This window comes from Eubalaena glacialis, chromosome 11 (assembly GCF_028564815.1).
Source record: "Eubalaena glacialis isolate mEubGla1 chromosome 11, mEubGla1.1.hap2.+ XY, whole genome shotgun sequence".
NCBI lineage: Eukaryota > Metazoa > Chordata > Mammalia > Artiodactyla > Balaenidae > Eubalaena > Eubalaena glacialis.
The window spans coordinates 113,625,537-113,641,792 of record NC_083726.1 but is presented as its reverse complement, the minus strand read 5'-3'; positions in this window follow the sequence as shown (position 1 = coordinate 113,641,792).

Sequence of the window (16,256 nt, the reverse complement as noted above, 5' to 3'; positions counted from 1 at the left end):
CGGCCAATGAGCAGCCAGGTGTGGTGAGCGACTTCCTGACATCCAGCTTCACGTCAGACACAGCATCTAGAAAGAAAATCCGCGCCCTTTCCTCACTCACGGAAGTTCTCCACTTTCCTCACCTCGTCTTAAGTGTTTGTTTCTGAAGCCTTGCAGGGAGCACCGTGGGGCTAGTGGGCAGGCTTTGCAAAGATGTCTTTTGGGAGCCTGTGCATGGAGTCTGGCCCTGCCCGAGGCTGGGGGCCTCTGGAGGACCTGGCAGGAGTTAGGGCTTTTCTGTGATGCTGTCTGCCGCTCAGCTCCCAGGCTGGTGTGGGAATCTGTCTGCCAGCCTACAGTGGGCCTCCAAGGCCATCTGGGCAGCAGAGTCAATCCTGGGGGCTCAGCCGGGGACTCCGGGGGCTGTGTGTTTCCTTCTGCTTGACAGATGGGGGTCCTGAGACTTCTGGAAAGAGGCAGCAACACCCAGAGGTCATGAACAGAGTTAGACCCTGCGAGAACCAGACCGAGGGGCTCCGGGCTTCCTCTGAGGTAGGAGCTAGACGAGCCCCTGCGCAGAGCAGCTGGAATTTGTTGAGAGGGGTGAACTGAAGTTTTGTTCTCACCCAGACAGTCCAAGGACAAAGTTCATGGCAGGAGCTGAGCTCTGCTGGAATAAAGAGATAAGATGACCACTCCCGAGGTCAAGGAGACCTCCCCGACTGCACGTACACAGGAAGGCTCCTCAGGGGTCAATAAGGGAGGGCCGCCATCCCATAATAAGTGTTGTTAAACCTCCTACAGGCCTCTGGGCTGGAATCCATCGTGGCAAAAAGTTGTGCATGCATATAGGGGAGGGCCCTAGGACAGGTCAGGTGTGGGAAAGAAATGAGATACTTGACCAAAGGTAAACAAAGGCCTGGAAGAACTGCCCTGTATCAATGATTTAACCACCTTTTTACTGTGCTCTTCCTCGCTAGGGGGGATGCCCATGCCCTCTTTCTCCGGGTGTGTATCTCTGCCTCGCTTCTGTCTTAAATAAACCAACTGGTTCCCTGTGAGTTCGCCCACTTGTTGTGCTGTGTCTCTAATAATAAACTTTGTACCTGGTTCTACAGCTTCTGCCTCCTTGAGAAATGCATTTTTCACATGGGGCAAGAGCCAGGGGAACTTTGCTTCTAGCCTCGAGCCCCTGGTGGACCAGCGGCTAGGATTCCTGGTTTCCATCCAGGCTGCCCAGGTTCAATTCCCGGGCAGGGATCTACCATCTCCCTTCAAGACTGCTCACTGCTGTCCCTCCGAGAACACCTCGATGTGAAATGCTGGCTCCAAGGGTTATCTGCTTGCACGGCGGTCATAGAGCTTGGGGGGCGTGGGGTTGGCAGGGAGGGATAACGGGGTGAAGAGAGTGAATTCCTGGGCAGATATTTGTTTGAAGAGAGAGAGGGAGCAAGAGAGAGAGAGGAGAATGAGGAATGAGGTGGGGGAGCAATGGAAGGGTGTAACAGCCCTGGTGGCCCTTGGCCGTCTTAAAGGTCCAGCAGGGATGCATTCCCTGACCCTTACAATCTAAAGGAGGCACCCCCACCATTATCTTCTCTGTTCTTTTCCCTTACAGGCCTGATTACAAATCTTAACTATTTATTTGTGTATTTTTCTTGTTTAATGTCTGTCCACGAAGGCAGGGGACATACCTGTTGTTTGTTTGCTCCAGGGCCCGGCAGTGCCTGGGGTACGTACAGCAGGCTCTCCACATACATCTGATGAGAGAATGAACAAACGTTTGTGTTTTTTTGAACATTCATGATTCAGTTTGGACAATGATAGGAACCGAAATGCCATTGCCCGTGGAGCAGCTGTAGCACGTCTCTGCGAGTACTCATCATCAGGTGCGTGTTTAAACCAATCACAATTACGGAAATAATTTGTTGGATCATCCATGATTCTTCTCCTAAGTGCTAGGGCGGATAACCAAGGGATTAATATATTTTCCAATGGACATGAGTTAATTAAAGGCACAAGATTAGTTTAGATTTTACGGTTCCTCCTATTTACTTCATTGCATAATTAATGATCCTGTCCTAGATACAGTGATTTGTGGTTTGTCTTACTTTCCTGTAGAAAAATGGTGCTAAAGGGGTTTTTATTTTCCTCCTTTGACATGACTATGTCAGGGTCGTAAGAGTCTTTCAGAATCGTAAGGGACTAAAGCAACCAGATGCTGTCCATATTTCGATTAGGTGACGGGTACCCCTGGAGTTGGGGTACCTTGTGAAAACCCCAGGTTCACGGCTTAATGAGGACATGCCCTGAGGGCTGCTGGCACTGCTTGATGACTCAGCTGCCTCTTTTTATTCTCGCCCCTTCTCTGCTCTTTCCCCGGCATCCAGAATGATCTTTTCAAAGCTGAAGTGAGAGCACGGCACTCGTGGCACTCGCATGTGAACCCTCCAGTGACCTCTCATTGTATTGAGAACAAAAGCAAAGTTCCCCTCCCTGGCCCCCGGGGCCCTACGGGACCTGCCCTTGGCCTCCTCTCCCACCTGGTCGCTTTCCTCTCTCTCTGAATCAGGCCCCAGCGACCTCCTTTCTTCCCTGGCACAGCCAAACCCTCTCCCCACTCAAGGCCTTGGCGCCCGTTCTGTCCTCTGCCGGGGCCGTTCTTCCTCCAGACCTTTGCCCGCTGCTCTCTGCTCACCATTCCGGTCTCGGCTTGAGTGTCACCCCCTAGGAGATCTCTTCCCGGACCCGGTTCTAAAGTGCAGCCCTGGTCACTCTGCATAACATCTCTGTCTGCCCCAAGAGAACAGAAGCTCCGGGAGAATGGGCTTAATTAACTCTTGTTTGTTGCATTTCCAGAGGTCAGAACACTGCCAGGCCCATGGTCCTCGCCCTAGAAATATTTGTGAAATGAACGAATGGAAATCCACCTGGGAGACTTGCTGGGGGCAGCTTCTCAGCCTGGCCTGTGCCTGAGGGGGAGAGGCAGTCTGAGAGCTGGAAGACAGTGCTGGAAGGAGCAAGTGGCCAGAAGCTGTGGCCTGAGTCCCGGCCCCGTTTCTTCTTAAGTCCTCAGGGCCTCCGTGTCCTCACCTGTCCCGGGACGGAACTGGATCGGCCGACCTCCGGCCGTCTCTGTGACTCTAGCCTGCCACCTGCCCAGCACAGGCAGAGGAGCGGAGGTCTCGGGGTCCTGGGGGTCCCCGCAGCTGCAACACCTCCCCTTTCCACGGGCTCCTGATGTTGCTTTTTCTGGCCTAAAACTGAGAGGTAAACAGCTGGCAGCACAGAGGAGGGAGGGGGAGGGGAGGGGCGCCAGACAGACCAGGTTTGCGTCTCAGCTCCTTGCTTCCCAGCTGATGACTCCGAACATTTTCCTAACTTCTCTGAGCTGTAGTTTTGGCAACTAGGAATGCTTATACCCCACTGGCAGATTTGCGAGAGGATTACGTGAGTTGGTCTGTGAGAAACTGAAGGGAGATCGGCTCTTTTCCGGTTATCTGAGAAGGCCGATCGTGTCCATGGGATGGCCCGGATGCTTGGGATACAGGCCAGCCCAGCTTGTTCCCGCTGAGGCTGGGAGGGGCTGCGGGGCTCAGACTGCCCAAGAAGAGGGGCGGGAAAAGGGCTTCACTCAGTGAAGGAAACCCAAAAAAATCATCCGTGAGAAAAGCAAAACAGCTTGTTTATTTATTTTGCACCAGAAACTAGTGGTGTGTAAGCCTGCGGAGATGGTTCTGCAGAACCGCTTGTGTATCACTCTTTCCTGGGCAAAGCTCATCTGCATTCCTAGAGAGTGTTGGTCGTGTTCCAAGAAGTGAGGTTGTTTGGTGGGCTGGCCTCCCTTATCCCCAACACAGAACTTTTGCATTTTTGTTTGTGTGTGGAGGTAAAGAGCTGCTGTTTGGGGAGCTTCTACTACATGCTAGAGACTGGGCTTGTTGTTTTACCTCCTGGGGTAGACATCATAGGTTGGCTTACTCAGCCACCAACCACCCTCTTCCTCCTGTGCCTGCCCCCTTTATAGAGCCTGGGAACCTAAAACTCACCTTCTGAGCGACATAGTTCTGGCCAACAATATAAAAGTGGACACTTGCTGGAGAGAACATCGCTTCCTACCTAAAAAGACAAAGTTTCCAGAAGAGAAAACCTTTAATTTCCTTCCCACGTCTCTTTTCCTCCTGCCTGTAATCTGGATGTGATGGTTGAAGGTGCGGCAGCCATCTCGCAACCATGAGGCAAGGCAAGAGGATGAATGCCCCAGGGTAAGAGTTTGGCTCCTGAGAACACATTGTCTTTCACTGAAACACAATCAATATTGTAAGACACAGCTTTATTTAAGTGCCATTAGGAAAGATAAGTGGTGCTAATGAAAACCCAACTTGTTTGTAAAGCACATCCAGATTCCCAAGACGTTAAAATGTGAAAAAAAGAAAAAAAAGGAAAGTGGGTCTTAGAATCAATGAGAATTGAACAGGTGTCTGAGCCCTGGAATATCTACCTCTCGATTTATGTGAGAACAACAAACTCCTAATTCTTTTAGGCAATAGGTGTGGTTGTCGGGCTGTTATTTATGGCAAAACACATTCCTAAAGTTCACTCCTCACATTCACCTCCTGAAGCAGGTGTTAATATCTGTATCTTACTAACGAGGACAAAGAACTGCGGAGCATGTAATCCACACACTGGAAGCCCACTCGGGGGCCTCCCAGTTGACCGCACTCTGCCCTGTACCTGACCTGCTCCACTGCTTTTCCTGCCATGTACGTGGCCTTCGTGGCTTAGCCGGCAGGGAGGGTCAGCAGCTCTGCAGCTACACCCTGGCCCCCGTCCCCCTGCTTCGGGGGACCCTGCCCTGTAACCCACCAGGACACGATGTTTGATCCCGGGAACTGAGAGCCAGGACCTCAAAGAGTCTGAAAACCGTTCTGGCACCAAGTTTCTTAGTCATTTGGGCAGCTTTCCTTGTCCTTTTTCTCACTTTTCTCCTCTGTGCCCACCTCACCCCCTATTGAACAAAAGCACAGGCCTTGAGAAATTTCCATGTGCGCGTCGAGGACACTCATGCTGTCCCTGGCTGGCTGACGATTTGTTTCCAGAGGCCACACATGACAAAGGACGTTTGCGGAAGAGAGGCTGGCAAATTCGTCGGCCACTTTCCTTTGCCTTTGGGGACAGCCTCTTGGAGACCCTGGATGGGGGAAGGGGGCTCAGGATTCTGTCCGAAAGCGGGACGGAGGCCGAGCGTGTGCTTACAGCTTAAGGAAGTGTTCTCACCTGTTTATTTATTTATTTTTTTTGGCCACGCCACAAGGCGTGTGGAATTTGAGTTCCCCGACCAGGGATCGAACCCCGGGCCCTCAGCAGTGAGAGCTTGGAGTCCTAAGCACTGGACCACCAGGGAATTCCTGGAAGTGTTCTCACCTAGCTCTGATTTTTTGTTTCCTGATGCAGACGGGGGGAGGAGAAATTGTTGAAAGGATGTTAGGGTTAAGTAAGAAAGAATGAGCTTCTCCAGGTCTCCGTTATCCCATCTGTAAAATAAGCTGAGGGCAGTAAGGGCAGATTAAATGGGATATCGGTCACCCTAATACCTTAGAACATGATTTTTGAGAGGATGGCTCATGGAATCCCTTGAAATGCCTAAGAAGCACATTAGGAAGAGAATTGCTCCTCCGGGTGTGACTTGTGCAAAAATGCCCCGTGCAAAAGCCAGGGTGAGTGGGGGTGGCAGCCGTGGGGAGGGGGGAGGCATCGGGTGTGTGGACTGCCTGCCAGCGTTTCCCTCCAGGCTGGAGAGGAGGACGGGGGGAACGGGGCAGGGGGCTCTGTGCCACACCCTCTGGCTCCCCAGCAGAGGCAGGAGCTTTTCTTCTCTGACACGAGGGGAACACAGATAAATGATCTTCCTCTGAGGAGATCCATTGAGAGCAGCTCCCCTCTGCACCCCAAGGCCCACAGTCCAGCCTGCTGGCTGGAGAACTGACCTTTAGATCCCTTGTTTATGCTCAGCCAGAACTTCAGTCCAACTGCAGGCTGGCCTGGCATCCCAAACCACGGAGATCCCGGAAGACATGTGATGCAGGGCCTGCGAACCTCACAGGAAGGCTCCGATTGCAAACACATGTCCCAGAGTGCTGACTCGGTGTGAATGGAGCAGATCTCCAAGTCTGTGTCAGAGGGGCCCACGTGTGTCGGCCAGGGGTGGGGACTTGCTGTTTGAACGTGCCTCTGGCTTCAGAGGGATTCAGGCTGAAAGCGGTTTCTTTTGTGAGTCCGCCTGTATGGCAGTTCTTTTCCTTTCTTGTTCCTGCAAGTGGAATATCAGTGTGCGTTTGTCTTGACCCCCCATGGGGCTGTTGGCTTTTTCCCTCTTATGCATCTGCAGGGCCTGCTCTAGTCTCTGTTTCCAACACCCACCACATGGCTCTGGGCTTCCTGGCTCCACAGATCTGTTGCTCGCACCCTGGCGCAATTTTTAAAAATTAAACTTTTTATTTTGAGCTCATTGTCGATTCACATGCAGTTGTAAGAAAAACGCAGAGAGATTCCATGCCCCCTTTACCCAGTTTCCCCCATGGTAACATCTTGCAAAACTATAGTCAGTATCACAAGGAGGACATGGAGGATACGGACAGTGATACGTTCAAGATGTGGAGCATCTCATCACAAGGGATCTCTGCTGTTGCCCTTTTATGGCCATGCCTGCATCCCTCCGTCCACTACACCCCCGCCTTTCCCCTCGGCAACCGCTAATTCATTCTTCACTTCTGTAATTTTGTCATTTCAAGAAAGCTATGTAAATGGACTCACATGGTATGTGTAGACTTCTAGGCTTTTTGTTTGTTTGTTTCACTCAGCATAATTCTCTGGAGATTCATCCAAATTGTTGCAAGTATCAGTAGTTCCTTATTGCTGAGTAGTATTCGTGGTATGAACTTGTCAGCATTCATTCACTGAACGACACCTGTGTTGCTTCCAGTTTGGGGCTATTGGGACGAAAGCTGCTAGGAAGCGTTGTGTATAGGTTTCTCGGGTGATTACAAGTTTTCATTTCTCTGGGATAAATACCAAGAGTTCAATTGCTGGGTCATATGATAGTTGCATATTTAGTTCTTTTGAAAAACTGCCAAACTGGTTTCCTGAGTGGCTGTCCCGTTTTATATGGCCACCAGCCACGTGTGAGTCATCGTTTCTCTACATCCTCATCTGCGTTTAATGTTGCCACTATTTCTTATTGGGGTCATTCTGGTCAGTGTGTATGACATCATAATGTGATTTAAATTTGCATTTCCCTAATCGCCAGTGATGTTCAATGTCTTTTCATTTGCTTATCTGCCATCTGTATAGCCTCTCTGTTGAAATGTTTCTTTGTATCTTTTGCCTATTTTTTAATAGGATTGTTTTTGGATGTTGAGTTTTAAGAGTTCTTATGTATCTTAGATACTAGTCCTTTGTCAGATATGTGGTTTGCAAATATTTTCTCCGTGTTTGTGGGTTGTTTTTCCATCCTCTTAACAGGGTCTTCTACAGAGCAAAAGTTTTAAATTTTGAGGAAGTCTAGTTTATCAAGTTTTCTTTCATGGATTGTGCTTTTGGTGTCAAGTCTAAGAACTCTTTGCCTAATTCTAGATCCCAAAGATTTTCTCTGTGTTATTTTCTAAAAGGTTTATAGTTTTACATTTAAGTATGTAATACATTTCCAGTTTTTGTACGCTGTGTGTAGGACTTAGGACAAGGACCTTTTTTTTTTTCTTGGCCTGTAAATATCCAATTGCTCCAGCACCGTTTCTTAAAATGTCTATCTTTCCTCCATTGAATTGCTTTTGTGCATCTGTCAAAAATCACTTGGGCATATTTGCACACGTCTGTTTCTGGGTTCTCTATTCTGTTCCAGTGTTCTCTGTGTCTCTCCCTCCACCAAGACCATCCAGTGTTGTTTACCAAAGGGATGTATTATGATACAGTGTGTTGAAATTGAGTGGACTGATTCTTCCCACTTTATTCTTCCATTTCACACATTGTTTTAACTATTCTATATCCTTTGCCTTTCCATATAAATTTAAAAATTATCTTGTCTATAGCTATAAAAAATTGTTGGAATTTTGGTAAGACCTGTGTTAACCCTATATATAAATTGGAGGGAAAATTGACATCTTTCCTATGTTGAGTCTTCCAAACTATGCACACAGTATGTCTCTTCCTTTATTTAGATCTTTGATTTCTTTCAACAGTGTTTTGTAGCTTTCAGCATACAAGTCCTGTACATGTTACATGTTGTGTTTCCCTCTCCTCGAGTGATTATAAATGGTAATGTATTTTTAATTTTGGTTGCTAGTATTGACATAATTGATTTTTGTGTGTTTATTGTGTGTCTTGCAACATTGCCCAACATACTAGTTCTAGGAGTTTTTTGTAGATTTTATTGGAATCTTCTACATAGAAAATCATGTCATATGTAATAGGGCAAGTTTTATTTTCTTCTTTCCAAACTTATGCCTTCCCCCCATTTCAAAACTGTGTTAAAATACACACAACATAAAATTTACCATCTTAACCATTTTTAAGTGTAGAGTTCTGTGGTATAAATACATTCACAGTGTTATGCAGCCATCACCACTTCCCCCTGAGAGCTGTTGGTTTAAACCCATCATGATTCACTCCCAGGCCTATTTTCACCTTGTCAGAGGTCAAGGAAGAAGGAGAAGATGGCTGTTGAATAGGTAGCCAACTGTATCAGCCATTGGAGGTGAAGAAGTATCTTTAAGTGGAACCAGAAACGTAGTTGGATCCACATGGATCCAGAGAGGCCCCATGGTTTCTCTCAGGGCCTCCAAATCCAGTGGGACTTACCTTTTCTGCCATCAGGTACCTCCAAGCCTTCCCACCAACTTGGCCACATGGAGACAGACTGCAATGGGAGAGAGAACCATGCTCACTTCTTTTTCTCTCTGGGCTCTTGTTCTAACAGTAACAAATCTTAGAATGGAAGGGACCTTGGAGCTCATGAAAATTATTTTATAGGTGAAGACACTGAGACCCAGTGTTGATTTGCTCAAGGTCAGCCAGTGAATGACCAAGCCAGGACCGGTTCAGATGAACACTCTGTATTTCCCAATTATTGGTTTTTCTTTTATTTCATCTCTTGTTGATACCTAATATTCACTGGGGGCTTACTGTGAGACGCAGTGTACTGATGGGTTTATATCATTTTTCATTTTAATCTCTAAACAACTTTATGAGATAGATACTCTTATTGTCCCCATTTTAGAGATTAGGAAGTTGAGGCTTAGAAAGATTAAAGAAGTTGCCCGAGGTCTGATTCCAGAATCACCATGATTCGCTGGTCCACTGTACAACTTCCCCAGTAAAATAAGCCTTTGTTGTCTTTTGCTGTCATTTATTCTGGGTGGATTAGCAAGACATTCTCCAGAAGCCTGGCAATTCTTAGATTTTGCCCACAATTGCAGTGTGTCCCTACCAGTTGGAGGGAATGTAGAGGGAAGATGAATAAATTTACTCTAGTTCTGTATTACGGAGAAGGGGTAAGAGAAGAAGAGCATGATTCAGCCGTATTATTTTGTTTTTCCTTTTTTTTTTTTAAATTTATTTATTTTATTTATTTTTGGCTGTGCTGGGTCTTTGTTGATGCACACGGGCTTTCTCTACTTGCGGTGAGTGGAGGCTACTCTTCATTATGGTGCTCGGGCTTTTCACTGCAGTGGCTTCTCTTGTTGTGGAGCACAGGCTCTAGGCGCGCGGGCTTCAGTACTTGTGGCACGCGGGCTCAGTAGTTGTGGCACGCGGGTTCTAAAGCGCAGGCTCAGTAGTTGTGGCTCACGGGCCTAGTTGCTCCGTGGCATGTGGCATCTTCCCGGACCAGGGCTTGAAACCGTGTCCCCTGCATTGGCAGGCGGATTCTTAACCACTGCGCCACCAGGGAAGCCCTATTTTGCTTTTTCTAAAAGGAAAACTCCTCATTAAAACAACAGTTTAACTATTACGGTAGGCCTTAATTATAATCTAGGGTTTACAGTTCTTAAGAAAAGATACGATTAGGACAAAATTAAAATATGGCAGTGAGTATAAGTTGTCTTCCTCAAGTATTGTTTTCAATTGCTCCATATCTAAGCTTTGGCTTTCTTTATGCTTTTATATTTTCTCAATGATTCCAGGCGTTGGAAAGCTATTTTGCTTGTGCCAGGCTTCCAGAAACCAAAACCAGCCACTGGCAGCTTTGGTGTAGACACTTCCTTAAGGAAGCTATACCTGGGGCATTTCTACTTTGCCTATGTTGAGAGTTATTCATGACTCACTTCTCCATTCCTTTGTCTGCTTGCCCATCCATCCATCCATCCATTTATCCATCCATCCATCCATCCATTTATCCATCCACCCATCCATCCACCCACCCACACACCCACCCACCCACCCATCCATCCATCCATCCGCTCAGCTATTCTTTCATTCAACAATGATTTATTAAACACCTACTTATAATAGCCCTACTATGTTTTACATGTCATAACGTTTAATAAAGAGTTCATGTGGCTTGTCTGGTTTCTTGATTACGTGTGTTTTCCTTTGATAGGGTGTGAACCCTTCAAGCAGGGACAAGAAAGGGTCTTGTTGCTCTCTCTGCACCAAGTGCCTGACACAGAGGAAGGTATTCAATCAACGTTTGCAGAATTGCGTTCTCCACCCGACAGGGCCTGCCACCTCCTCAACCTTCTAAAACAGGCATTCCTTTTCCCCTTTTAAGTTTCCTAGGACATTCAAAAAGCACAGAGAGATAATAATTTCATCAGAGTGTGAAGAGAAAAATAAACCAGGGCAGAGTTCATATGAACAATCAGAGAGTGTCATCCTCATGACTGCAGTAACGTGGACGGATTTATCCCAGCCCCTGAGAGGAATTTGATTGCTTCATTATATGTCTAATCTTTACCATCCTCTCTCTCAGCATCCCATTGCTTGTTGGTAGTCCACATGTGGATCTGATGTCTCTCCTGCTTTATGGATGGAAAAACTGAAGCTCCCGATGGCCTAGGGGCTGAGCCATCTCACGGGGCAAGCCAGGAACTGAGATGTGGGCATAAAATAGGCATTGTTAGATTTTAATAGTTTCCATCAAATCAAGATATAATCATCACCAGCATATCAGATTTACTATTAATGGAGCTCTTATTAAGTGCCGAGGACTATATGTGTGTTATTCTTTCTCCAAAATCTTTTATTTTGAAAAAATTTCAAACCTACAAAAAGTAGTAAGAATATATAATGAAACACTGAGTTTCACTAATTGCTTTATTTCTTACACCTAGTTTCTTATACCTTGTTTCACATTTTTGCTTTATTTCTCTCTCTCTCTCTCTCTATATATATTTGAACCATTTCAGAGTTACATGCAGACATCATGACTCTTCCATCCTAAATATACCAGCATATATTTCCTCAGAACAAGGGCATTCTTCTACATAACTAAAATATAACCTTCCTGGGACTTCCCTGGTGGCGCAGTGGTTAAGAATCCACCTGCCAATGCAGGGCACACAGGTTTGAGCCCTGGTCTGGGAAGATCCCACATGCCGTGGAGCAACTAAGCCCATGAGCCACAACTATTGAGCACATGAGCCACAACTATTGAGCCCGCAAGCCACAACTACTGAAGCCTGCGTGCCTAGAGCCTATGCTCCGCAACAAAGAGAAGCCACCGTAATGAGAAGCCCGCACACTGCAACAAAGAGTAGCCCCCGCTCACCGCAACTAGAGAAAGCCCGCGCGCAGCAACAAAGACCCAGCACAGCCAAAAATAAATAAATAAATAAATAAAAATATAACCTTCACACCAAGGAAATTTAACACTAAATTCCATTATCTATTATGTAGTCATTATTCAAATGTTCCCAATTTTCCTAATAACAATCCTTCCTTCCTTCCTTCCTTCCTTCCTTCCTTCCTTCCTTCCTCCTTCCCTCCCTTCCTTCCTTCTTTTCTTCCTTCCTTCCTTCCAGCATTGAACCAAGGATGGCCCATTGCATTTATTTTTCATACTTTGTTAGTTTCCTTTAACGTAGAACAGTTTCTCAGCCCCTTTTCTTCTTTCATTGTCAGGAGTCCAAGCTAGTTACTTTGCAAAATGTCCCTCAATTTTAGATTTGTTTGATATTCCCTCAGGGAAAGATTCGGGGTAAATATTGTTGGCAAGAATAATTGCACAAATGATGCTGTGTGCTTCTCAGTTCATCCCATCAGGGGTTGTAAAATGTCAGTTTGTCCTGTCATTGGTGATGTTACGATCACTCGGCCAGCTGGGGCGGCGTTTGCCTGATCTGTACATCGCGGAGACTGGAGATGCTATTTTCCTTTGTAATTAATACGTAAGCTGCAGGGTGCTTCTGGAAGGTTGTGGCATGTCTCTCCACCGCCCCCACCCCCTCAGTTCTTTCACTCCGGTGGTTTTAGCAATCATAGGTCATAATTGTACATGATCTTTTTAAACTTCCATAATAACCCTGTGAGGCAGATACTGTTTCCACTATTTTTACAATAAGGAGGCTGGGTCTTGGAGGGACAAAGAGGCTTGCTCAGGGCCCCAGAGCTGGTAAGGGACAGAGCTGGGCTTTCAAGCCAGGTCTGACAGCCTCGAATGCTTTGTTTATTACTCACGACAGTCATCTGTCCGGAGGTGGATATCGCATCCCTTTTGCTCCAGGCAAGACAAGAAAAAGTGATATTTAAGATCATGTAAGACACAGTTCATTTCAACTCCGGCATCTCTTTCTTCTTGTTCCCGAAGCGCTTTTTTTTTTTTTCTGCTGAAGCCTCGTGCCTCTTAGTTCACCTTTCACTGACTATTACCTGAAACGTGGTGACTAAATAACGCTTTTGTCCAGTGGCCCCTGCACTATGGCATGCTACTTTGATTTGCTGTTGCGGTGTCCAGGAGTGACCGCTGGCCAGCACCATACTGTGGCTGATGCTATCACACACGGTAATGGTCCATCCGAGTGAGAGGAAGACCGCTGCCTAAATCCACAAAGATTGTTTCAGGGGGCTTCTCTCTGGGTCAGTGTAGGTGGGAGGAACGCAGTCCAACACCCACGATGTTACGTGCTAAGCACCAGAGTAACACTGCTCATCTGGGGTGCTCTTGGGTTACAGAAAGGGGGGTTTGAGGGGGTCCTGGGGATGGGGGGGGATATATTTTTCTGTTAGTGTCAAACTTGCCAGTCAAGAATTGGATTAAAAAATGGTAACATGTTAAAACTACAAGAGATCACCCAGGCCAACTCCTTTCTTTTGTCGATGAGGAATCCGAGCCCTAGAACGGTAAGTGGACTGTCCAAGGTCATAGCTGGCGACCCACAGATCTGGGGCCGGAACTAGGGATTCCATGCGTATTCTGCTACAGATTCACTAAGGTTATGCTCTGTCGCACCCTTGCCCAAGGTCAGCCACACCAGCCAGCCTGCCCGGCCCTTGGTCTTTCTGCTGCCCTTTCCCATCCTTTCCCTTCTCAGATTTGTTTTTTGGAAGACGTTTTGTTCATGCTTTCCTCCCTTCCTTCATTGGCTCATTCATTCCTCACTAACATTTATTATCCTGCTGCTGTGTGCCAGGCACAGGGGGCACAGAGCAAAAAGAAACAGTGTCAGCCTTGAAGCAGGTCATGGTTTAGGTTGGGGGAGGGGATGCAATCTGACAACCGTGATATTAAGTATTAAGCGCTGCAGTAACACTGCTGGTCTAGGGCTCCTGGGACACAGCAAAGGGACGGATGCCTTGACATTCTGTGGGCGTGTGGGAGTTTGCTGAGAAAGGTGTGACCTCCCAAGGAAGGGGAAGAAAGTATGGGAAGGAAAAGCAGGGCAGGGCAGAGCTTGGTAGATGCGCGATGAGAGGATTCTGGAAGGGACCCAGAAACACATCCTATCAGGGACTCAGGAGTCATTGGTGTGGCTGCAAGTACTGCAGGCCATTAACAGCCTGCAGCAGGTTATCCGCTCTGCTGGGTTCAAAGGTTTAGACAAGAGCTCCCGGTCCTCCAGAGCTGTTTGTGCCTGCAGGCACTGGGGAGGGAGCTGGGGGAGGGAGTGGTGAGGATGCTGAGAACCAGGGACACAGTTGCCCTGAGGTCACTAATTGCTGTCCAGCTGCGGGAGGCCCTGTGATCTGCCCGCTCAGTGCATCATGGACACTTAGTTGTGGGCTCCAGACTAAGCCTGAATCTGATTCTGCACAGGGAATAATCACATCACAAGCCGGAAGGAAGGAATTTGGTGCTGATTAGACCAAAGTGTACACAGGCAGTGAAAAGTTTGGGCTGCTTTTTTCTGTTCCTGCCGCCGACCAATGACTCAGGCCAACTAGGAGACAGCTGCTTACGTCTCAGTGAGCTGACGTAATGACTTCATACAGCATGGCCGTGGGCTCCTCCCCCCTTAACAAGTCAGCAACAACCTGAAACTACATGACATTTTATGATGCCAGACTATTTTACGGTATTTACATGGATGGCCTAGTTCATCCTCACAGTAACCCAGATAATTAGATATCACTAAGATTCCTATTTTGCATAGGAAGAGACTGAAGCTCAGAGAGGGTAAGTAAGTTGCCCAAGGTCACACGGCTAATAGTGCAACCAGGACTAAATCAGGCAGTGTGATTTCTGAGCCCACACTGCTATCCACTAGGCCACACTGCCTCTTAGTCTCAGGAGGATGTGACTTGGGCAGGAGTTCTAGCGCTTGTTACGACAGATAATTATGCTGTTCATTTACTTTGTTATTGTTCGTTGGATGATAAACTCCACGAGGGCAGGGAACTGGCCATCTGGTTCACCCCCAAAATAGCCACTGTCATGGTTTCTAATAGCATCATTTTGCTTGTTTTTAAAAATTATATAAAAGGAAACATGGTGTTCTACATTTGCCAGTTAGTTCATTTGTTAATTATGTTGTTCAGATCTTCTCTTTTCTTACTGATTTTTGGGGTCCTTTTGTCAGCTACTGAGAGAGATGTATTAAACTCTCTCACTATGAATGTGGATTTGTTGTCTCTCCTTTAATATTGTCAATTTTTGCTTTAAATATTTTACAGTTATGTTATTGCATGCATATAGATCTAGTAGCTTTCTGGTGAATTGACCCCTTTATGATGAAATCTTTATCAAGCAATGTTTTGCCTTAAAGTCTACTTTCTCTGATATTAGAATAGCTACACTAGCTTTCATTTGGTAATGTCTGCATGTATTTTCCACACTTTCCTTTTCATCCTATCTGTGTACTTATAGTTAAAGAGTGTCTCTTGTAAGCAGCACTTAGTTGGATTTTAAAAATCCATTTTTACAACCTTAGTACCTTTATATTTACATTTAATCTCTTTATATTCAGTATTCTGCCTATTTGTAATGCAATTGCTAACATATTTGGGTTCATGTGTACCATTTACTATATTTGTGTTCTATGTGAACTACCTGTTTTCTATTCCTTTTTCTTTCTTTTTATGCCATCTCTTTTGAGTACGTAAATAATTTGATTATTTCATTTTTTTTCTCTGCTTTAACTTGATAGTTATACATTCTTTTATGTCCTTTTAGTGGTTACTCTAAAATGTCCATCCTTGACTTACAGTCTAACACAAACTATTATTTTCACCACTCTCCTAATAATGCTAAACTTTATAATATTTTATCTTCATTTACTCTTTCCTACCTTTTGTGTCATTGTCTTCATGTATTTTAATTCTACATATACTTTAAACCCCATATTATGTTCATATTATTATTTTTTGTAAAGTCAATATTCATTTATATTTTCCCACATTTTTACCTTTTCTTTTATTCTTCTTTTCTTCTTACATTTCTGTATTTCCATCTGGGTTCCTCTTTCTTTTGCCTAAATAAATTCCTTTCATATTTCTTTTAAGGTAGGTCTGATGGTAACAAATTCTCTGTTTTTGTCTGAAATGTCTTTATATTGCCTTCGTTTCTGAGGACAAGTTTTGGTGTGTATGGATTGTAGGTTGGCAGTTATTTCACTGTAACACTTTAAAGCCAGCTTTCCATGCTCTGTGGCTTCCATCATCTCTGTGGGAAGTCATATGTAAGTCTTATCATTGCTCCTTTGAAGGTAATGTGCCTGCTTTTCTCTGAATATCTGAATTTCTCTGAATATCTGAATTTCTCTGAATTATCTGCGTTTTTTTCGCTTTTGTTTCCAGTAGCTTTCCTGTGTTGCACCTAGATGAGATTCTATTTATACAGGCACACCTTG